The sequence below is a fragment of the Micromys minutus genome (assembly GCF_963924665.1).
Source record: "Micromys minutus genome assembly, chromosome: 5".
Classification (NCBI taxonomy): domain Eukaryota; kingdom Metazoa; phylum Chordata; class Mammalia; order Rodentia; family Muridae; genus Micromys; species Micromys minutus.
In genome coordinates, this window is record NC_137974.1 from 13,353,905 (window position 1) to 13,373,789 (window position 19,885).

A 19,885-nucleotide genomic window follows, 5' to 3' on the forward strand; every position below is an offset into this window, starting at 1 on the left:
GGATGAAGAACAGTCAGAGGGTGGACAGAGGGAGATAATGGCTAGACTGTAAAAAAGATTAAATAACAATGATAATAGTAATAATAGAAAAGACTGAAATCACTGCAGTTATTATGGACCCTAAGAAGATAGTGTGGCCATATGGACAGCTTTTTGTCATAAACTTCCAAATTTAGGTGAAATAAAGTTAGAAATATAAAAAAAATGAAAGTGTTCATATTTGTTAAAGATGCAAGGTTCTTACAAAATAAATTATACATAGAAGTTTATGGTTGGTAAGATAATTAAAATGCTCTTGATGCACTTACGAACTATCAAAATTGACTCACATTGCTTTTGTAAGACTCGAAGTGAGTCTTAAATACCGGGAGAGCCCCCAAGTGAGCCAGGAGAATGGAGCTCAATGAAAACACAAGAAGTTTATTTTCTGGTGAATCAACCCTCGATCATGGTCAGTGACTGGAAGGTAACCCCAAATAGCTATAACAAGCAGTTTTTATACTTTTTAGGGGTACAGTTTACATTAGCAATGTCTCAGTTTAAACTTATTGGCTAAGTATTTTGACCTTTGAATTTATTGACTAGAAAGAATACAACATGCATCCACACTCTATCTGGGACCTGAGGGTTAGGTGATTATCAGTCAGTATGTCCTACCATTTTTCAAGAAAGTGTCTGCTCCTCCCAAGAACTGTGGGTGGAGAATAGAACTTGGCCTAGCCTTGACCTACCCAGGAAGCCGGTACTGGGCCTAGTCTTTACCTGAAGTAATTGGTGTAATGCTGGCAGAAGCCCCTAGGGTCTTTTAATTTCAGTCCTAATGTTGCTTAGCCTTCTTCAGCTAGCAAGACAGAAGGAACTACATTAAGAATTAGGGCAGTTCTGTGAACTGTATGTTGCTTGGGTATTCTGTATTTTTTATGTATGTTTGATTCTTTTGTTTTGGTTAATATCCACATTATAGTGAGTATATACCATGCATGTCCTTTTGGGTCTGAGTTATCACATTCAGGATGATACTCAAGATACAGTCCACAGAACTCAAAAAGGTAAAAAAGCTGAAGGGTCCAAGTGAGGATGCCTCAATCCCACTTGGAACTGAGAAAGAAACAACCACAAAGTAGGAGGCAGGGAGATACTTGGGAGGAAAAGGGAACTGGACAGGAAGGGGAACATGATCTGGTATTGGGTAGGGAAAAAAAACAGAAGCCCTGAGGCCAGCAGAAAGAATGGAAACAAGCAACATTGGGAGGTAGGACATTGGGAAGATCCTCTAGAATGTACCAGAGACCTGGGAGGTGAGAGACACTCAGAACTCAAGGAGTGGGGGAGTGTGGCTACAGGAGAAATGCCCTACAGTGGGGAGAAGAAACTTGTAGAGACTACCTCCAGTGAAAAGACAGGGCATCAAGTGAGGGATGGGGTTGCTATCCCACAGTTAAAACTCTGACTCATAATTGTTTCTGTTGGAAAAAACTTCAGAGATGGAAATGGAGAAGAGCCTAAAGAAAAGAAGGTCCAAGTCCAGACCCCAAAGGGGATCCAGCTCAAGGATAGGCCCCAAGGCCTGACACTATTTCTAAGGTTATGGAGCACTCACAAAAAGGTACCTATCATGACAGCCCTCTGAAAGACTCAAGAAGTCGCTGAAAGAGTCAGATATACATATTTGCACTCAACCAATAAACAGAAGCTGCTGACCCCTGTGGTTGAATTAGGGAAAAGCTCGAAGAAGCTGAGGAGAAAGGCAACCCTGTAGAAGGACCAGCTGTCTCAATTAACCTGGAACCCGAGATCTCTCAGATGCTGAAGCACCAATAAGTAAACATAACTAAACATAAATAACTAATATAAAACTTTTATCTCCCCTCATTTCTTGACAAGCATACGAAGTTCATTAATATGCCTTAATTTTTAGAATGAGGGATTCTATTAACTTCATAATAAGATCATGGCAAGGTATTTGAGGGAAATGAGGACATGGTATTTTACTTTCAAAGTTAAGAATTCTGTTGTTGACTTACTAGATGGGTTCTTTGGTTGTTTGGATCAAATATCATTCTTAAATCACTGTGTATAAAGAGTTGCTTAAGTAATCTTAAAACTTCTTTCTTTCTGAAATCAACACCTGCACACTGATTTTCGACTCAAGAAAGTCATACACATTTCTTTGTAAGCCACAAAGTGTGCTGTATCATTTCTTAAAAGCATTTTGAAAACGTCCTCCAAGTTACTAGCAACTTCAAAAGCTGAGCTTTTATTAGTCTTCAGACAAACTCTCTCCCTATGTAGCCTAGACTATCCTCAATAACTAGTTCCTTGTGCTTCTTCCTTGTGACTGCTGGAATTGCAGGTGTGTATCCCCACAGATTGCCCAAGAAGCCCAAGACTTTATATGAGGATAAATTTTAGTTTTATGGAATCATGCATTAGTAGATACCAAATAATTTGTTCTCAAAACCAGTATTAACTTTCAGAAGAACTAGTGTTTTGTTTTGTTCTTCCAATGTACAACATAGTTTCACATAATTGGCAAATTGACTAGTTATACAAGTCCCTTATTTTGAATTTTTTATATTGATTTTTAGGACTATTCTATTTTTATGCCTGTTCTGGCAATTTTCTGCATATGAAACCAACAGTATGTAATTCATTTGGATGAATTACATGATATGCTATAAACATATCTGCATATGCATGCAGAGACAATAGCAATCTGTAATGACTGCCACCTGTCCCACAGCAATTATAAGCTCCACTGGTTTCATAAATGTTAAACTATGAAAAAATACATATCTCCAGTCAAAAGAATATTTCTTTACTATCAACATTCTTACTTTTCCTGCATGTATATGAAAAGTTATAAAAACTGTATTGATTTATGCTAAAGCTATTGCCCTATTTATGTAGCATAATTTGTAATACAGAAATGCACATAACAACATAACAATGAAGAAAACATTAATTTCCTTAGCTTTCCTGTGGTCATAGCAGATATGTGGCAGTTCTGTCCTTGAAGATATGCACTGGTTTCTGCTGGGGTTTTCTGGAAGAGGTTTTGCTTTCCACAACCTCAGTCTCAGTTTTGCATCATACATTTCAGTTTAATGCATTGTGTTGTTGAATTTTGAAGGGAGCTGTAGACCCGGGACAACCACTTTTACTGCTCATGTCTTTTTGAGTGTTAGCACATCTGGAGCTGCAAAATTTTCTAGACCCATTGGATGGTGGATATGTAAACAAACTAATGAATAATAATAGGATCCAGAGTTGTTTCAACAAACTACTATTTTCAGCAACTGCCAGTCATCTTTTGATTTTTGAAAGAGGAACTTGTACTGGTTGGTTTTGTGTCAAATTGATACAAGCTGAAGTTATCACAAAGAATCCTCAGTTGAAGATTCTTAAGACAAAGCTGTAAGGCATTTTCTCAACTAGTGATCAAAGGGGGAGGAACCAGCCCATTGTGGAAAGTGCCATTTCTGGACTAGTAGACCTGGGTTCTTTAAGAAAGCAAATCAGTAAGTAACATCTCTCCATGGCCTCTGCATCAGGTCCTGCTTCCTGGCATGCTTGAGTTCCAGTCCTGACTTTCTCTGGTGATAAAAAGCAATGTGAAAGTGTAAGCTGAATAAACAAACCCTTTCCTCTCCAACTTGCTTCTTGGTCATGATGTTTTGTGCAGGAATAGAAACCCTGACTAAGACAGAACTTTTAGTTGTTTAAGGTTCTGAAATTAATATGTTTCTTTGTAGCAAGTATTTATTAATATTGATTTATATGCCAGTACGTTCAAGAGTTATGTTGCTGTCCTTCGTGTTTTTCTTGTGTATGTGTTTGCAAGTATATGTCTGTGCAGTGAATGTGTATATATGAGTGTGCTTATACATGAGCATGTGTTGAAGTCACAAGTGGACTCTGGTGTCTTCTGGATATCTTCTTTATCTTTTGACTCAAGGTCTGTCACTGCACAAGGTGTTCACCGACTGGCTTGACTGGGGGTAGGCAGCAAGCTCTGGGGATCTGCCTGTCTCTATTATCCCCATACTTATAGATGTTCATGACCAGGCCAACCTGGCTTTTTTCCATAGGTGCTGGGATCAATACACATCCTCAGATAACAATAGCAGGGATTGAACTGAGCACCTTGCTAAACCGTGTTTTCATTCTTAAACAGGAGCATGCGTTTAGTTCCTCCTTTGCCGGATCTACTGTTCTCCAACTAGTCTTTCCAGTCCTCTCCTTTGGGATATTTTACTTTATTAACCAACTGTTTGACAATTCTTTAGATTTTTACCTTCTTTAGTTAACTGATTACTGCAACTGAGTGTCTTGTCAGTTGCCTGGCAGTCATCTGTACATGTATCATAGGCATGGGGATCCACAGTTTCCTGAGTTCTTTTATACATGTTAAATTTTTCAGATTTCAGATATGAGTGCACTGTATTTATGTCATTTCTTCCCTACATTTTTCTTCTCCAATTCTTCGTATTTCCACAATTCTCTCTTCAATTTATTATCCCTTCTTCCATAATCATGGTTTTATACTTATGTAATACACACACAGAGATGTTTTGTCCCTGAGACTAATTAGTATGGCTGGTATTTTTCCTGTGATAAGTTAAAAGTGACAGGTTAGAATCAGATAATCTATAGAGAGGTTCATGCCTGAAAAAAACTGATTCTAACTCTTTCAATAGCCATTCATTGCCTGTATTTTTTTCTTCTAAAAGTGAGAGATTTTGAAGTTATCTTCATGTTGATCTGAGAACTGGTGTGATTGCTCATTGTTTCAAAGGCTTAGGGATTGACTTGACTAGGGCAATGAGGAATGAAGAAATAAACATGTGCATTGAAACAGGTGGGATTGTCCTCAAATGGAGAAACACCAGTCATCCAGGAACTATTCCTTAATTATATATTACTGAACTAGAAGGCCAGTTAGCTAATCTCCATTCTCATAAGGATTCTCTGTAGGAACTAGTGTCAGGTTGCAGACCTTCAGAGGGTTAGTAGTTCATGCATACATTGTCAACATCCATACTGTGATCAGGGAAAGACTTCCAATTGCCCAGAGCCTGACAAAGGGAAAGACTTATTCCCATGGGCCTGAGGCAATGGGGTCCTTGACACAGCATGCGTGTGTCATGAATAGTTAGTCACATAGGGCTTCACGTTCACTCCATACATCTGGTGTACTGAGATTACCATGGTGCCTCAATATAATATTAAAAAGTAAGTGAGATTCACAAATGAGATTTTTACTTTTTCTTAAAAGATTTTTATTTTATTTATTTATGTAATATGAGTATACTGTTGCTATCTTCAGACACACTGCAAGAGGGCATCGTGTCTTACTACAGATGATTATGAGGCACCGTGTGGTTGTTGGGAATTGAACTCAGGACCTTTGGAAGATGCTTTTAACCGCTGAGCCATCTCTCTAGCCTCTGAGACTTTAACTTCTCGAGAGAGACTTTTGAGACAAATATCATCTAGAAGAGCAACCAGGTGTACACTTTTCAATAAAGCACCATAAAACCGTAATCAAGTATCTGTCATAGACAAAACAAATGCCATTCCCTTCAATTCATAGCTGACTAATACATTCACAGCAGGTTGCCTTGCTCCTGCACAATCCAGGAACAAATGCATTGGTGTGTAAACCTCTAATGGAAGTCCCAAATGCAAAGATAAAGTCTCAATAATTTTACAGCAGTTTGTTGGAGTTTTAGTATTTTGAAGGTTTTGATGATTAGTTTTAGAATTATTATATATTCATACTTGTTTCGTAGAGAATCCAAGGTAATTTTTTTAAAAAAAATCTGTGATTTCTTTCAATATTTCCCCTTTTGAACACAATAAGAAAATTGGTTTAATTACTAGTAATAAGTCTAAGTAAATACATATAAATCATAGGCTATGTATTTATAGTAGAATTTGAAATTTTAACATTTTTTATGCATAGGTAAAGGGTCAAAATGAAAGAGAAAAGCTATTTTCTAAACTTTCCAGTATGTAAAAGAGTTTGGACTGTTCAAATATCTGAACAATGTACAAGTATTTGTTATACCAAAAATCCTGCAGTTTCTTCTGTTGCTTTGATCATATTTTATCAAGGACCTCGCTTGTGGAAAAAGGAGAACCATGCAAAGCTTGTTGTGGCTTTGCTATCAATAGTAGAGGATTGGAGTCATGAGGAAGAATGATTGTTGTGCCACAGTAGAGGAGAGGGTCAATGAACCTGTCTCAATGGAGTTAAAATACATAGGCTCCCAGCTTAGCCAAGTTCATGATAATAGGATAGGACATTGACAAGTTCCAGACAATTCTGCCCTTAACCCATCCATTACTTCACAGACCCTGTTCCCCAATCTCAGACTTATCATAAGTGACTGAGGAAAAAAAGAAAGGGCAAAGCTCTCCTTACAGCATCTAATACAGTGATCAATTTCTGAATATCAGCAGGAATAAGTTCCTGTTTACACTCATGGAAGGAATTAAGCAAAGAGTTCACCAATTATCAAAGCCAGCAGGCTCATTCCTAGAGAGAGAAAACACGCTTTTGACGCTTGAAAAGATTCACAAAGACTCAGGTGGGAAATCAAGTGTGGTACAAGCTGAGAGGAACATTTGGCTGCCTCTTGACACTGCCTGAGGACACACCAACAGCTCCTAACCCACAACAATAATGATAAAACATAATGTTTAACTACATTTCTTTCTTTTATCCTACAAATGTGGTTCTAGTATCATTATATCTCTGGTCAACAATTAATTAATATTTACTTCCTTTCTTAAAAGCAAAGGAGGAGTTTCTAAGGATATGCTTGCTTAGGTTAAGGGCAGATGTTCTATTACTATTAGTGTAGCAATAGGTCAATTAATCAGTCAGTCAGTCAATTGATCTCTAGCTCAGGAAAGCATCCAGCTTAGATTTTCACTCCTGGTGATATCTTTTGTTCCCTAAAGAGATGTTTTTCCTTTTGAAGCTCACCACCTATGAGAGTACTAAAGTTTTCCAAGAGAAAAACTAAAAGGAATTTGTGGATTTTCCCATTAAGCTTTACTGAGAGACTTAACTAAAATTTAATTATATCTCAATTAAATTTTAAGTAATAAATGTCTCAGTTTTGTCAAATTAATTTTGATAAAGTCAATAATGTAACTAATGGATCAATATAAATTCAAGTTCTGATCTATGTGTTATTTGTAATAAAGTTTTATTTCTTTTCATGTTTACCTTTTCAACAATGTAAAGCACATATCTTACTGCATATGTATGTATATAAAGACATATATTTATAATTTTACAAAATTAATTTTGGCCCTTCAGTCCTCTGTCTCAAATCACAAAACTCAGCAGTCTTTTTGTAAGGAACATTTTAGCTTAGTTAGTAATTTAGAGGTCTTGAATAATCTCAGTATATTGCAAGGTTTGTTCACAGTAATTATAGGCTCAAAACATACTAATTATTTCTCCAGAACACTCTCTGAACCCCCCCAAAAATAAGGAATTTTTTTAGTTTTCATCACAAATTAATAATATTAAAGAGATGTAGGTTAGTACAGACACGCAGCACCTAAACAGCCACCTAAACATTAAGAAGTCTTTTGTTATTTTTACTCCTTAATTTAAGTTACCAATTTTCCAGATCTTGATCACACATGTGACTGAGAAAGGGAAACATATCATCATAGAGATAAAAGTTGGAGCAGATGTCTCTTAGACTCTGAGTGACTTAATTGTGTGTCCATTTTCTTTTATTGCAGTTATTGGATTGTCTGGAGAACACCCAATAGATAGGATGCTTCCGCGTTGCAGTCTGTCGTTAACACTTTTCATATAAAAATGATTAGAAAGCTAACTACCCCATAATACGGTTCGTGAAGATAATTAGAAAAACGGTGCAAACTCACTAAGAATCTTCTCCTTTGTTAAGGCAGGCATTCTGCTGAAGCCTTGCCAATCTGTAGGCTCAGTGACCTCCTCAGGGTTAGGTGTGTGGTCACTGTTTCGCTTGCCATTTGTATGACAGGGATCAGTAAATTTTAGGGGCAAGCAAGTGGTATATTCACTTTTATGGTTTTTAAAAAGGGTTTCTTATATTCTGTTTCTAGTAAACTTTGGTGTTGTTGTTTTATATGCTGTGATATATTTTTAAGCACTGAGGAATCATGCCAATGGCAGAAAATTTGCTCATCTTTTTCTCATATACTGGACACAAATACTTGCAAATACTTCTAGTTCTTGTGCAGCATTGCTCTGGATTAGATGTAGACACTGCTAAGTGGATGTGTTCAAATGGAGCCATTTTCTTCAATTTTCACTTTTCTACATTTGGACCGATTTTCTATGTTTGAACATATTTATTTTCAAACTGTTTAAATGCACACACACATATATGTGGGTAGAGAGAGTTATTGATATAGATGATAAAGATGGAAATAGACTGTAGAGTATTCACCTGAAATCAAAAGTCTACACCACACTCCTTGAAAGAATTATGGAAGAGGGGCTGAAAGCATGTGAACACCAAGGATGTTGGATAACTACAAAGAATCTGTCTTCTGGACACTGCAATGGGAAGTTGAATGCATGAATTTAAAGTAGTTGTTATACAATGCACAAAACCTGGGCAAGCCTAAGCCAGACCAAATCCATCTTTTGGAAATCTAGCTCATCAATGAAATCCATGTTAACCTTTTCCTTTTGGTGATACTTTTCGTTCCCTAAACAGATGTTTTTATTTTTGAAGTTTATCACCTGTGATAGTACTAAACTTTGTCAGTTCTGACGGGAGGTGGGCAAACATTTCACCCTTAGTAGAGTATAGAAGGTCAACTGTTAGGAGAGAAAGGCTCAGATCAAATTTATCTCAAAGTGTAGCCCATGGTAACAGACTCCAGTGCAGGGTCTCAAATCTAAGAATATTGGAACAGCTCAAATTGGTCTTGATGTGGGCAAAAGTCCTGTTATGAAATTTGTGGGGAGAGGAGTAGGTATATTGGGAAGATTGAGGGCAGAAAGGTAAATATAATTCAAATGTATAGCAGGAGATTCTCAAATACAAGTAAACAATAAAAATCTAAAAATCTCTAAAGGCCAATATAAAAAAATAAATTGTATAAAACTTTATTGACTGTTGCATGTGCTTAAAAAATGGATGGCCATTATTCCAACATAAAGTATGAAGTTATTTTTCCTTAACAAGATTTTATTTTTATCTCCTACTCTTCAAGTTTTTAATTAAATGTAAAATACTCCCATGTTATACAGACCACAGTTTTGTGCATTATCAATAAAACTTGTAATTAATTTAAGTCAAAATATTTTTCCTTATTATTAAAAAAGGTTTACATTTTTACATATTTCTTATAGTACAAGTCAGATCCAGAAAGACAAATATTACATCTTTTCTTTCATATTTGAGAAATGGTTAGTGAGTTTGACAAGGAACAGAATGAAGGTAATAGTAAATGAATGTCATTCAAGACTCATATTTTAAATATTAGAAGAACAATATTTAACAGTTGCCTTTAATTTTTTATATATGACTAGCTCAAAATTATCCTGAGCTTAAAATTAAAATCATTGATAGTAAAAATTGATTATAATATAAATTTAAATACTGGTTTTTAAAAAACATATTTATTTGTATGTGTATGAGTATTTTGCCTGTTCATATGCTTGTATGTACCATGTGTATGCCTGGTTCCATTGAGACAAAAAGATATGAGACTTCCTGAACCTGACGTTCTGAGTTGCTATGTGGGTTCCATATACTGAATGTGGGTTGTGATGGTTTGTATATGGTTGGCCCAGGGAGTGGCACTATTAGAAGGTGTGGTCCTATTGGAGTAGGTGTGTCACTGTGGGAGTGAGCTAAAAGACCCTCACCCTAGCTGCCTGAAGTCAGTCTTCCACTAGCAGCTTTCATATGAAGATGTATAACTCTCAGCTGTGTCTGCATCATGTTTGCCTACATGCTGCCATGTTCCAGCTTTAAGGATAATTGACTGAACCTTTGAACCTGTAAGCCAGCCCCAATTAGATGTTCTTCTTTAGAAAACTTGCTTTGGTTATGGTGTCTGTTCACAGCAGTATATCCCTAACTAAAACATGGGTCCTCTGGAAGAACACCAATGCTTATTCCAAGTTATCTCTCTGAACACAAAATTACTTTTGAATGCCCAGATGAATATTATTCTAAGGTTAGATTAAAACAGTTCAGCATGATTTTTATTGTCTATTGAAACCATAGATAAATCTGGGAGGGCAAAAGTAAGTGTGGTCTCCTTTTACCTTTTCTGTTGATGATTGGAAAGTGAGCACTCAGTCTTCTCTGGGGAAGACTATTGACCCAACAGTCTTTGCCTATAGTACTTGTGTAGAGTTCAGGCTTCTTTGTCCCCTGTCCCATTCACATTAGCTTGTCCTTTGCTCTCTTTATTCATGTCATATTTAGGCAGTCATGTTAATGAGCATTAATGGTCATTGCTTATGTTAGAAAATACCCATGGCCTTTGGTTCTTTCAATCTTTCTACCACTTTTTTTTCTTAAATAATCTTTAGGCATGACAGTTGTATTAAAGATGTAGCTATTAGGACTGAGATCCACAATTATGCATTGTGATTAAGGGGCACACATACCTTGGTGATAACCAATTTAAGATGTGCCAAACAAAAAGGGAATCATGCCTAGTACTTGAAACCTATTCAACCATACAAAGCTATAGAAGTCATGGATTACAAAGGAGATTCTAAAATAGCATTACTAAACCCAAATAATCTCCAATTACATTCTAAATATTTGTCCTTATACTTACAGATAGGCGTTATCCTCACTCCTTCATCAAGAAGCATCTCTTTGCAACCGGTAAAGACCATTACAGAAAGTCACAGCTATATCTCAATTATTATTATTAGCTTTTCAGCATTTAACTTCTTGAGTTCTCTCTTCCCTTCCCAATCACTTCCTCCTTCCTTCAATTTCTCAAATATTCATGATTTATTCTACAATAAATTCATACACACACATTCACACACACACACACACACACACACACACACACACACACACTCACACACACATACACACACACACACACACACACACACAAATTATTGAGTCCATTTAGTGTTACAAATATGTTTATGTGTTTAGTGTTGAGCAATTTCAATTTGATTGCTTATAAGGGAACTTGTCTCTGGAGAAAACTGATCACTTCCTCAGCATTCACAGTGACCTATGATTATATGTGATCTTCTTGTTGGTCTTATGTAGGCAACCATGTGGTTGTCATTTCATGGATGGAGCAGCCATATTACTTGTAGAAGACATTATTGCACAGCAGGCAACCTGGTCTTCTTATCCTTAAAATATTCCTGTACTGCTTTCTGCAATGTTTCTTAATTCTTATGTGTAGGGGTTGTTCTGCAGATCTTGTGGTTGGGCACACAGAGTTACTTAGTTTCTGTATTTTGACAAGTATTAGATATCTGTAATTGTTCTTATTTGCTACAAAAAGAACTTTCTGTGGTGAATGGTCAGAACTATAATTTAGGTGTATGTGTAAAGTTTAAGACTTTAGAGAACAGTTAGAAGCTGTGCAGATCAGAGAAAATGGTAGTATTTGATTTTCAGTAGGAGTCAATGGTCTCTCCTGCAAGCTTACTTATTTAATAACATTAATGATAGCTTATTGTTCAATAACATTTTTGATAGGTTTCATATGCTTAAAAACTTTTAAGCTATTAATAATTTATGGTTTCTAAATTGATTTTTCAATATTTAGGCATCTAAGTATTGTTTTAAAGGCATACTTTGTTCTAGTGTGTTATCTACTTATTAAACTTCCAGATTTGATTTTCTTGATATCTTATCTGGCATTTATATGTCTGAATTTTTTAATGAAATTGCTTCATAGCTTTCCACCCTGTGGCATATTTGCTATGCTTGATTATCAAAGTTATCTCTATAACATGATCTGAGAAGCATTCCTTCTTTAGTTGTTAAGCAATCACATTTTTGTGATATTTTGCTTCTGGGTAATATGTATACATCAAAGGCAGTTTATTGTTTTTCTTTTCTACCCAAAGACTAATTATGAATCATTTATTTACTGAAATATAAATGATTGACTCAGAATAATCAAATGTTAATATATGCATAGAACTTTTTCTTCTTTCCCTAAAATGTATTTTTCTTAATATTATTCAGCTTTAAGCAATAATTGTCATACCTTTTCAGAATGTTTTTAAGCTAATATTACTGGTTTGAGACCTAGTTACCTGTTGCATTGAGATAATTTAATTGCAATGTGGTAATGAACCCATATACATTATCCTTATATGTTTTGATTCTTTGTTCTCTGTGATTTAAAGTTTTGAAATGTCTAAATTCCAAAACAAAACAAGAAAGGGAGCTCATGAACCCTCACTCCTAGCTAAGGAATTGTTAACCTTTCATGACTTCTAGGTGAAGGAGAGTTGGTTTTCTTTAGGAATGTTTTCCCTGATATGTAGATAATGTCCCAGTGTATGATCATATACCTATGTAGATATGGATAATAGAAGTTTGACTCAGTGAATTATGAAAAAAAAAAAGAACATGAAGTTGGAAGTGGGAGAAAGTTTAGGTGTGAATCTAGGAGTTTGGGTAAAAAATGAATGAGAATATGAACATACACGTGATATATTATATTATCATTTATTGAATTTATTATCAAATAATTAATCAAATTATTCTATTTTCAAATAATCACAACAGCTATATGTATGCTTAGTAAGAAATAAAACCCTTTAACTTTACATTTAAAGAAAATAAAATTCAGTGTTGTATGAAAGGAGAGAAGGTTAGCGCTCCCCTTGACAAGGATGGAAGAGGCCCTTGGCCTAACAACACACATACGGTTAAGGCATTGCCACCTACTTCGTGGCATCTAACCACTGTTTTTATGGATAAATTCCTAGACAGATACAAGGTCCCAAAGTTTAACCAGGACCAAGTAAACCATCTAAATAACCCTATAACACCTAAAGAAATGGAAGAAGTCGTCAAAAGCCTCCCAAGCAATAAAAGCCCAGGTCCAGATGGGTTCAGTGCAGAATTTTATCAGACATTTATTGGGGATATAACACCAATATTCGCCAAACTATTCCAAAAGATAGAATCAGATGGAATATTACCCAACTCATTTTTTGAGGCTACAATAACCCTCGTACCTAAGCCACACAAAGACCCTACAAGGAAAGAGAACTTCAGACCAATCTCACTTATGAAACATTGATGCAAAAATACTCAACAAAATCCTTGCAAACCGAAATAAAAAACACATCAAAACGATCATTCATCATAACCAAGTAGGCTTCATCCCTGGGATGCAGGGATGGTTTAACATAAGGAAATCCATCAACGTAATCCACCATATAAACAAACTTAAAGACCAAAATCACATGGTCATCTCACTAGACACTGAGAAAGCATTCGACAAAATCTAACACCCCTTCATGTTAAAAGTCCTGGAAAGAACAGGAATCCAAGGCCCATATTTAAACATAATAAAAGCAATATACAGCAAACCAACAGCCAACATCAAACTTAATGGCGAGAAACTTGAAGCAATCCCACTTTAATCAGGGACTCGACAAGGCTGCCCACTCTCCCCCTACCTATTCAACATAGTACTGGAAGTCCTTGCTGGAGCAATTAGACAGCAAAAGGAGATCAAGGGGATACAAATCGGAAAGGAAGAGATAAAAACATCACGCTTTGCCGATGACATGATAGTGTACTTGAGTGACCCCAAAAATTCCACCAGAGAACTCCTACAGCTGATAAACAAGTACAGCAAAGTGGCCGGATACAAAATTAACTCAAACAAATCAGTAGCCTTCCTATACTCAAAGGACAAACATGTGGAGAAAGAAATTAGGGAAAAGGTACCGTTCACAATCGTTACAAAAACTATGAAATACCTTGGTGTGACTCTAACTAAGCAAGTGAAGGACCTGTATGACAAGAACTTCAAACCTCTAAAGAAAGAAATTGAGGAGGATCTCAGAAAATGGAAAGATCTCCCATGCTCATGGATTGGAAAGATCAACATCTTATAAATGGCCATCCTACCAAAAGCAATCTACAGATTCAATGCAATCCCCATCAAAATTCCAACCCAGTTCTTCATGGAATTGGAAAGATCAATGTGCAATTTCATATGGAATAACAAAAGACCTAGAATAGCGAAATCCATCCTCAACAACAAAAAAACATCTGCGGGAATCACTATCCCTGACCTCAAGCTATATTACAAGGCAATTGTGCTGAAAACTGCATGGTACTGGTACAGAAATAGGCAGGTGGGTCAATGGAATAGAATAGAAGATCCAGAAATGAGCCCTCATATATATGGTCACCTGATTTTTGACAAAGGAGCAGTAAACATTCAATGGAAAAAGGACAGCCTATTCAACAAATGGTGCTGGTCCAACTGGCACTCAACATGCAAAAGAATGAAAATAGACCCGTTCTTATCTCCTTGTAGAAAGCTCAGGTGTAAGTGAATTAAAGATCTCCACATTAAACCAGATACACTGAAACTATTACATGAGAAAGTAGGAAAAACCTTAGAACACATAGGCACAGGAGAAAATTTCCTGAACAAAACACCAGTGGCTCAAGCTCTAAGGTCAAAGATTAACAAATGGGACTTAATGAGATTGCAAAGTTTCTGTAAGGCTAAGGACATTGTCAAGAAAACAAAACGGCAAACAACAGAATGGGAAAAGATCTTTACCAACACCACATCAGATAGAGGCCTAATATCCAAGGTGTACAAGGAACTCAAAAAGCTAGACACCAGAGAATCAAATAACCCTATTAAAAAATGGGGTACAGAGCTAAACAAATCATTTTCAGTTGAGTAACACCGAATGGCCCAGAAACATCTGAGGAAGTGCTCAACATCCTTAGCCATCAGGGAAATGCAAATCAAAACAACCCTAAGATTCCACCTCACACCAGTCAGATTGGCCAAGATCCAAAACTCAGATGACAGCAGATGCTGGCGAGGCTGTGGAGAAAGAGGAACACTTCTCCACTGTTGGTGGGGTTGCAAGCTAATACAACCACTCTGGAAATCTGTCTGGCGATACCTCAGAAAATTGGATATAGTACTACCTGAAGACCCAGCTATTCCACTTCTGGGCATATACCCCAGAGACACTTTAATACACAACAAAGATATATGCACCACAATGTTCATAGCGGCTCTATTTATAATAGCCAGAAGCTGGAAGGATCCCAGATGTCCTTCAGAAGACGAATGGATACAAAAATTGTGGTACATATACACAATGGAATACTACTCAGCCACCAGAAACAATGGCTTAACCAAATTCTTAAGAAAATGGCTGCATCTAGAGAAGATCATCCTGAGTGAGATAACCCAGTCACAAAAGAACAGACATAATATGCAGTCACTGATAGTGGGATGCTAACCCCAGAAGCTTGCACTGCCCCAGAAACAACTCACAGACTGTATGAAGTCCAAGAAATAAAGAAAACAAAAAAATATACATATATTCACAAAACAAGAAGACTTTGACTATTTCCCTGTTGCGTTTTGTTTTGCATGTACTTTATGCTTATTGTAACTAGTAGGTTTTCAATGCATACTGTCAAGCCCTTGAAAAAAATCAAGTACTGACTAAAAAATATATTCACATGGTTTTATGTAAAATTTATTTTAATGTCTGAAAAACAGTACTGACATAAATGTATAATTTTAAGCAAAAAATGTTTAAAATCTGTACATTTATCTTTGTTTTGCAAAATAAAGTCGTTAAAAAAGAGAAAGCATCAAACTTCAAATAAAAAAAAAGAAAAGAAAAGAAAATTCAATTGCTGGCTTTGAGACAAAATCTTAAGATATGCTATGAGTTTTTCATTTCATCTGTTGAGGCCCACTTTGTAACTGCCTATAAGGTCAGTTTTGGAGTTGGAACCTTGGTGTGCTAAGAAGAAGGTATTTATTTTTGTTTTAGAATGAAATATTTTATAGATATCTGTTCAATACATTTGGTTTATAACTTCTCTTCACTGTGTCTCTGTTTAGTTTCTGCTTCCATGACCTGTCCATTTATGAAAGTAGGGTGTTGAAGTCTTCCACTACCATTGTGTGTGGTGCAATATATGCTTTGAGCTTTAGCAGGGTTTCTTTTACAAATGTGGGTGCCCTTATATTTGGAGCATAGATGTTTAAGACTGACAGTTCATCTTGATAACTTTTTTTTTCTGTGATAATTTAAAAGTGTCTTTCCTTATCTTGTTAAATAACTCGTTGTTAAAAATCTATTTTATTAGATATTAGAATGGCTAATCCACCTTGTTTCTTGGGACCATTTGCTTAGAAGGTTTTCTTTAACAGCCTTTTATTCTGAGGTAGTGCCTGTCTTTGTTGCTAAGATTAGTGTCTTGTATGCTGCAAAATTCTGGGTCTTGTTTTCCTATCTAGTCTGATAGTCTATGTTTTTATATTGAGGACATGAGTCCATTGATGTTAAGAGATATTAAAGACATAGTGATTGTTGTTTCCTGTTATTTCTGTTGTTAGAGGTAGAATTATGTTTGTGTGCTTATCTTTCTTTGGGTTTTTTGCAAGAAATTTACTTTGTTGCTTTTTTTCTTTCTTTCTTTTTCTTTTTCTTTTTTTTTTTTTTGTTTTTGTAAGGAAAACATTTTTTTTTCTTTGATAAACAAGTTTTTATTTCTAACTTAATGTGGTACAATGTATACAATACTGTGAATACACACTATGCATATATATAATATTCACCTTTCCATACATATAGACAAAAACCCTTACCCATGTGTGTTAGTATCCACTGTTGTGACAAAACACTTGATACAACTGAAATGAGTAAACATTTACTTTGACTCATGGATTCGGTCCAGGGTTCTTTGGCCTTATCAGTGTAGGCCTGAGGCAAAATTGAACATCATAGAAAGAAACACTTGACAAAGTGCTTCCCTCACGATAGTAAAGGAGACTGGGTTGAGGACAAGAAACAGCCTTCAGTGTCCCCATTTCCTGCAACAGGCTGATGGGTTAACTGTCCAACTATGAAATAATCGATGGATTAAACCTCTGATGTCATCCACCTTACGATCCAATCATTCTTCAACAGTACCACTGTTTGTAAGTTATGATTCTCACAAACATATTACAAATGACATCATGGAAAAAAAATCTTGCACAGTAACTGAGTTCAGCGCTACAATGTACCCTTAAACTGATGACAGTGGTATCTTACATTTCCAAATAAATACTTTACAACAGCTCTGCATCCACATACAGTGAACAGGAAGGAACTGCTTTGAAAACCTTCTGAGTGTGGTTCCTACCCTTTCCCTATTGGCTGTGTTCACAGCAGCTTTGAAAGACTGCTTCACCATTTCACCCACAGTGCCACACCGTGTCTCTGCTACTACAGGAACTTTATTCAATTTCCACCGGTTGCTTTATATCATTAGTACATCACACTTAAAACTGGGCAGGATCTATATTTATTTCAGTCTATGGAAAACTAAAATTCAAAGAAAATTCAATCTCGTTTAAGGGAACATTGTAAAGTAACAATTCTTGGTATCACATGTCTCATATGATCCATTTGAAACCATAGAGAATTACATCGCTGTGTCACTGTTTCAAGAGACAAAACAAATTTGAACAGCTAAAACATTTTAAAAATGCACCAAGCTTATGAAGTCTCAAACAAAACTTTAATTTCCTGTACATACTCCTGTCAAATGAAGTTATTTCCTGTGGACTTTTGCAAACTGGCCTTCTATTTCCTTTCATTTGACCTAGATTGGCTACGAGACCTTGAGAAGGATCAAGATGGCTTGTGATTTCTCTCACGAGACAGAGACCTTTCTCTTCTCCTATCTCTAGAATGTGACCTGCTCCAGGTTCGGGAAAAGCTTCTCCTTCTTGGGGATCTGTGCTGAGGTGGAGGATTCCTCCTGCGGTAATCATCTCGAGGACGACCCCAAGAGGGAGGCGGCCACGATTCCAACTTCTCTTTTCACCACTCGACAGTTCCACTCTTACACGGCAGCCACATAGTGCTTTTCCATCGAGCTCTCGGACAGCATCCGCAGCATCTCGGGGATCCTGAAATTCGACGAAAGCAAAGCCAGGAGGGTTCGGAGCAACCCACACACTTCGGAGTGGTCCATAATAGCCAAAAGCCCGTTCTAATTCAGCCTCATTCCCATTGTTTCCAAGACTACCTACATAAACCTTACAGTCCAAGGGACAGGAATCACGATGCATTTCGAGATCCTGGATTCAAAAGACCCAAGCTCAAACCCTAATATTCCAACAGGCCCACCGCTTCCCTCTGGCTCTGCTCCCACAGAAGCTCTAAGTTCTGCGGCGTCCACAAAATGGCCTTTGCTGCTTTTTCTATTGTTAACTTTCCTTTCTTGTGTTTGACTTTTTCATCTATTATCCTTTGTAAGGCTGGATGTATGGACAGGTACTGTGTAAATTTGGTTTTGTCCTGGAATATCTTGGTATCTCCATCTGTGGAAATTGCGAGTTTTGCTGGATACTGGAACTTGGGATGGCATTTCTGTTCTCTTGGAGTTTGTATGATGTCTGTCCAGGCTCTTCTAGCTTCCATAGTCTCTGTGGAGAAGTCTAGTGTGATTCTGATTGCCCTGCCTTTATCTGTCACTTGTCACTTTCCCCTCACTGCTTTTAATATTCTTTCTTTGATTTGAGCATTTGGTATTTTGACTCTTATTTGTCTGAAGGAATATTTCTTTCTGGTCCAATTTATTTGAAGTTATGTAGGTTTTTTGTATGTTCGTGGCGATCTTTTTCTTTAGGTTAGAGAAGTTTATTTTCAATAATTTTGTTGAAGATATTTACTGGACCTTTTAATTGGGAGTCTTTGCTCTATTCCACACCTATTATCCTTAGGTTTGGTCTTCTTATTGTGTCATGGATTTCGTGGATATTTTGGGTTAGGAGCTTTTTGATTTTTGCATTTTCTCTGACTGTTGGGCCAATGTTTTTGTATGTTATTTTCTGCCCCTGAGATTCTCTCTTTCATTTTTTATATTTTGTTGGTGATTCTTGCGTCTATGTCTCCTGATCTCTTTCTCAGGTTTTCTATCTCCAATATTGTCTTGTTTATGATTTCTTTATTGTTTATATTTTTGGTTTTAGAACCTGGATGGTTTTGTTCAAGTCATTCACCTGTTTGGTTGTGTTTTCCTGTAGTTACTTAAGTGATTTTTGTGTTTCTTCTTTAAGGGATTCTTTTTGTTTATCTGTGTTCTCTTGGTTCTCCTATATTTCTTTAAAGGAGTTATGTATGTACTTTTTGAGTCCCACCAACATCAACATGAGGTATGATTTTTAAGTCCAAATCATGTTTCTCAGGTGAGTTGGGATATCCACTACTTGCAGTGGCAGGAGAGCTGGGTTCTGATGTTGCCAGGTTGTCATGGTTTCTGTGGCTTGGATTCTTGCACTTGCCTCTTGCCATCTTGTTATCTGTGATGCTAGCTGATTTTGTTGTCTGTGACTGGAACTTGTCTCTCCTGTGTGCCTGTGGGTGTTCAGCTCTCTGAATGCTATGAGTTCGGATGGCAGTGGGCTTGCTCTGGCTCTGGGCACAGATGGAGGCCTAAACAGTCTGTTCCCAAGCAGCACCAAGCTATGTGTACCTGGAGAATTTCTGACAGTCTCTTCCTAGGTAGTCAGTGGAGAGAAAGTGGGGAGACACCTGTGGACTCAGGAGGGAGGGTACTCCTGAGGTACTTCTGGGTGCTCATCAATCTGTGAACAGGCTCTGAGTCCTCAC

General features: G+C 36.7%; 1 pseudogene across 1 annotated transcript; it reads right to left on the reverse strand.

The window, feature by feature from the left end:
- Nucleotides 1–17,851: 17,851 nt before the first annotated feature.
- Nucleotides 17,852–18,342, reverse strand: LOC308421032 (serine/arginine-rich splicing factor 3-like; annotated as a pseudogene). The gene has a single exon. The product of its transcript is annotated as a serine/arginine-rich splicing factor 3-like (transcript).
- Between the last annotated feature and the right edge of the window lie 1,543 nt (nucleotides 18,343–19,885).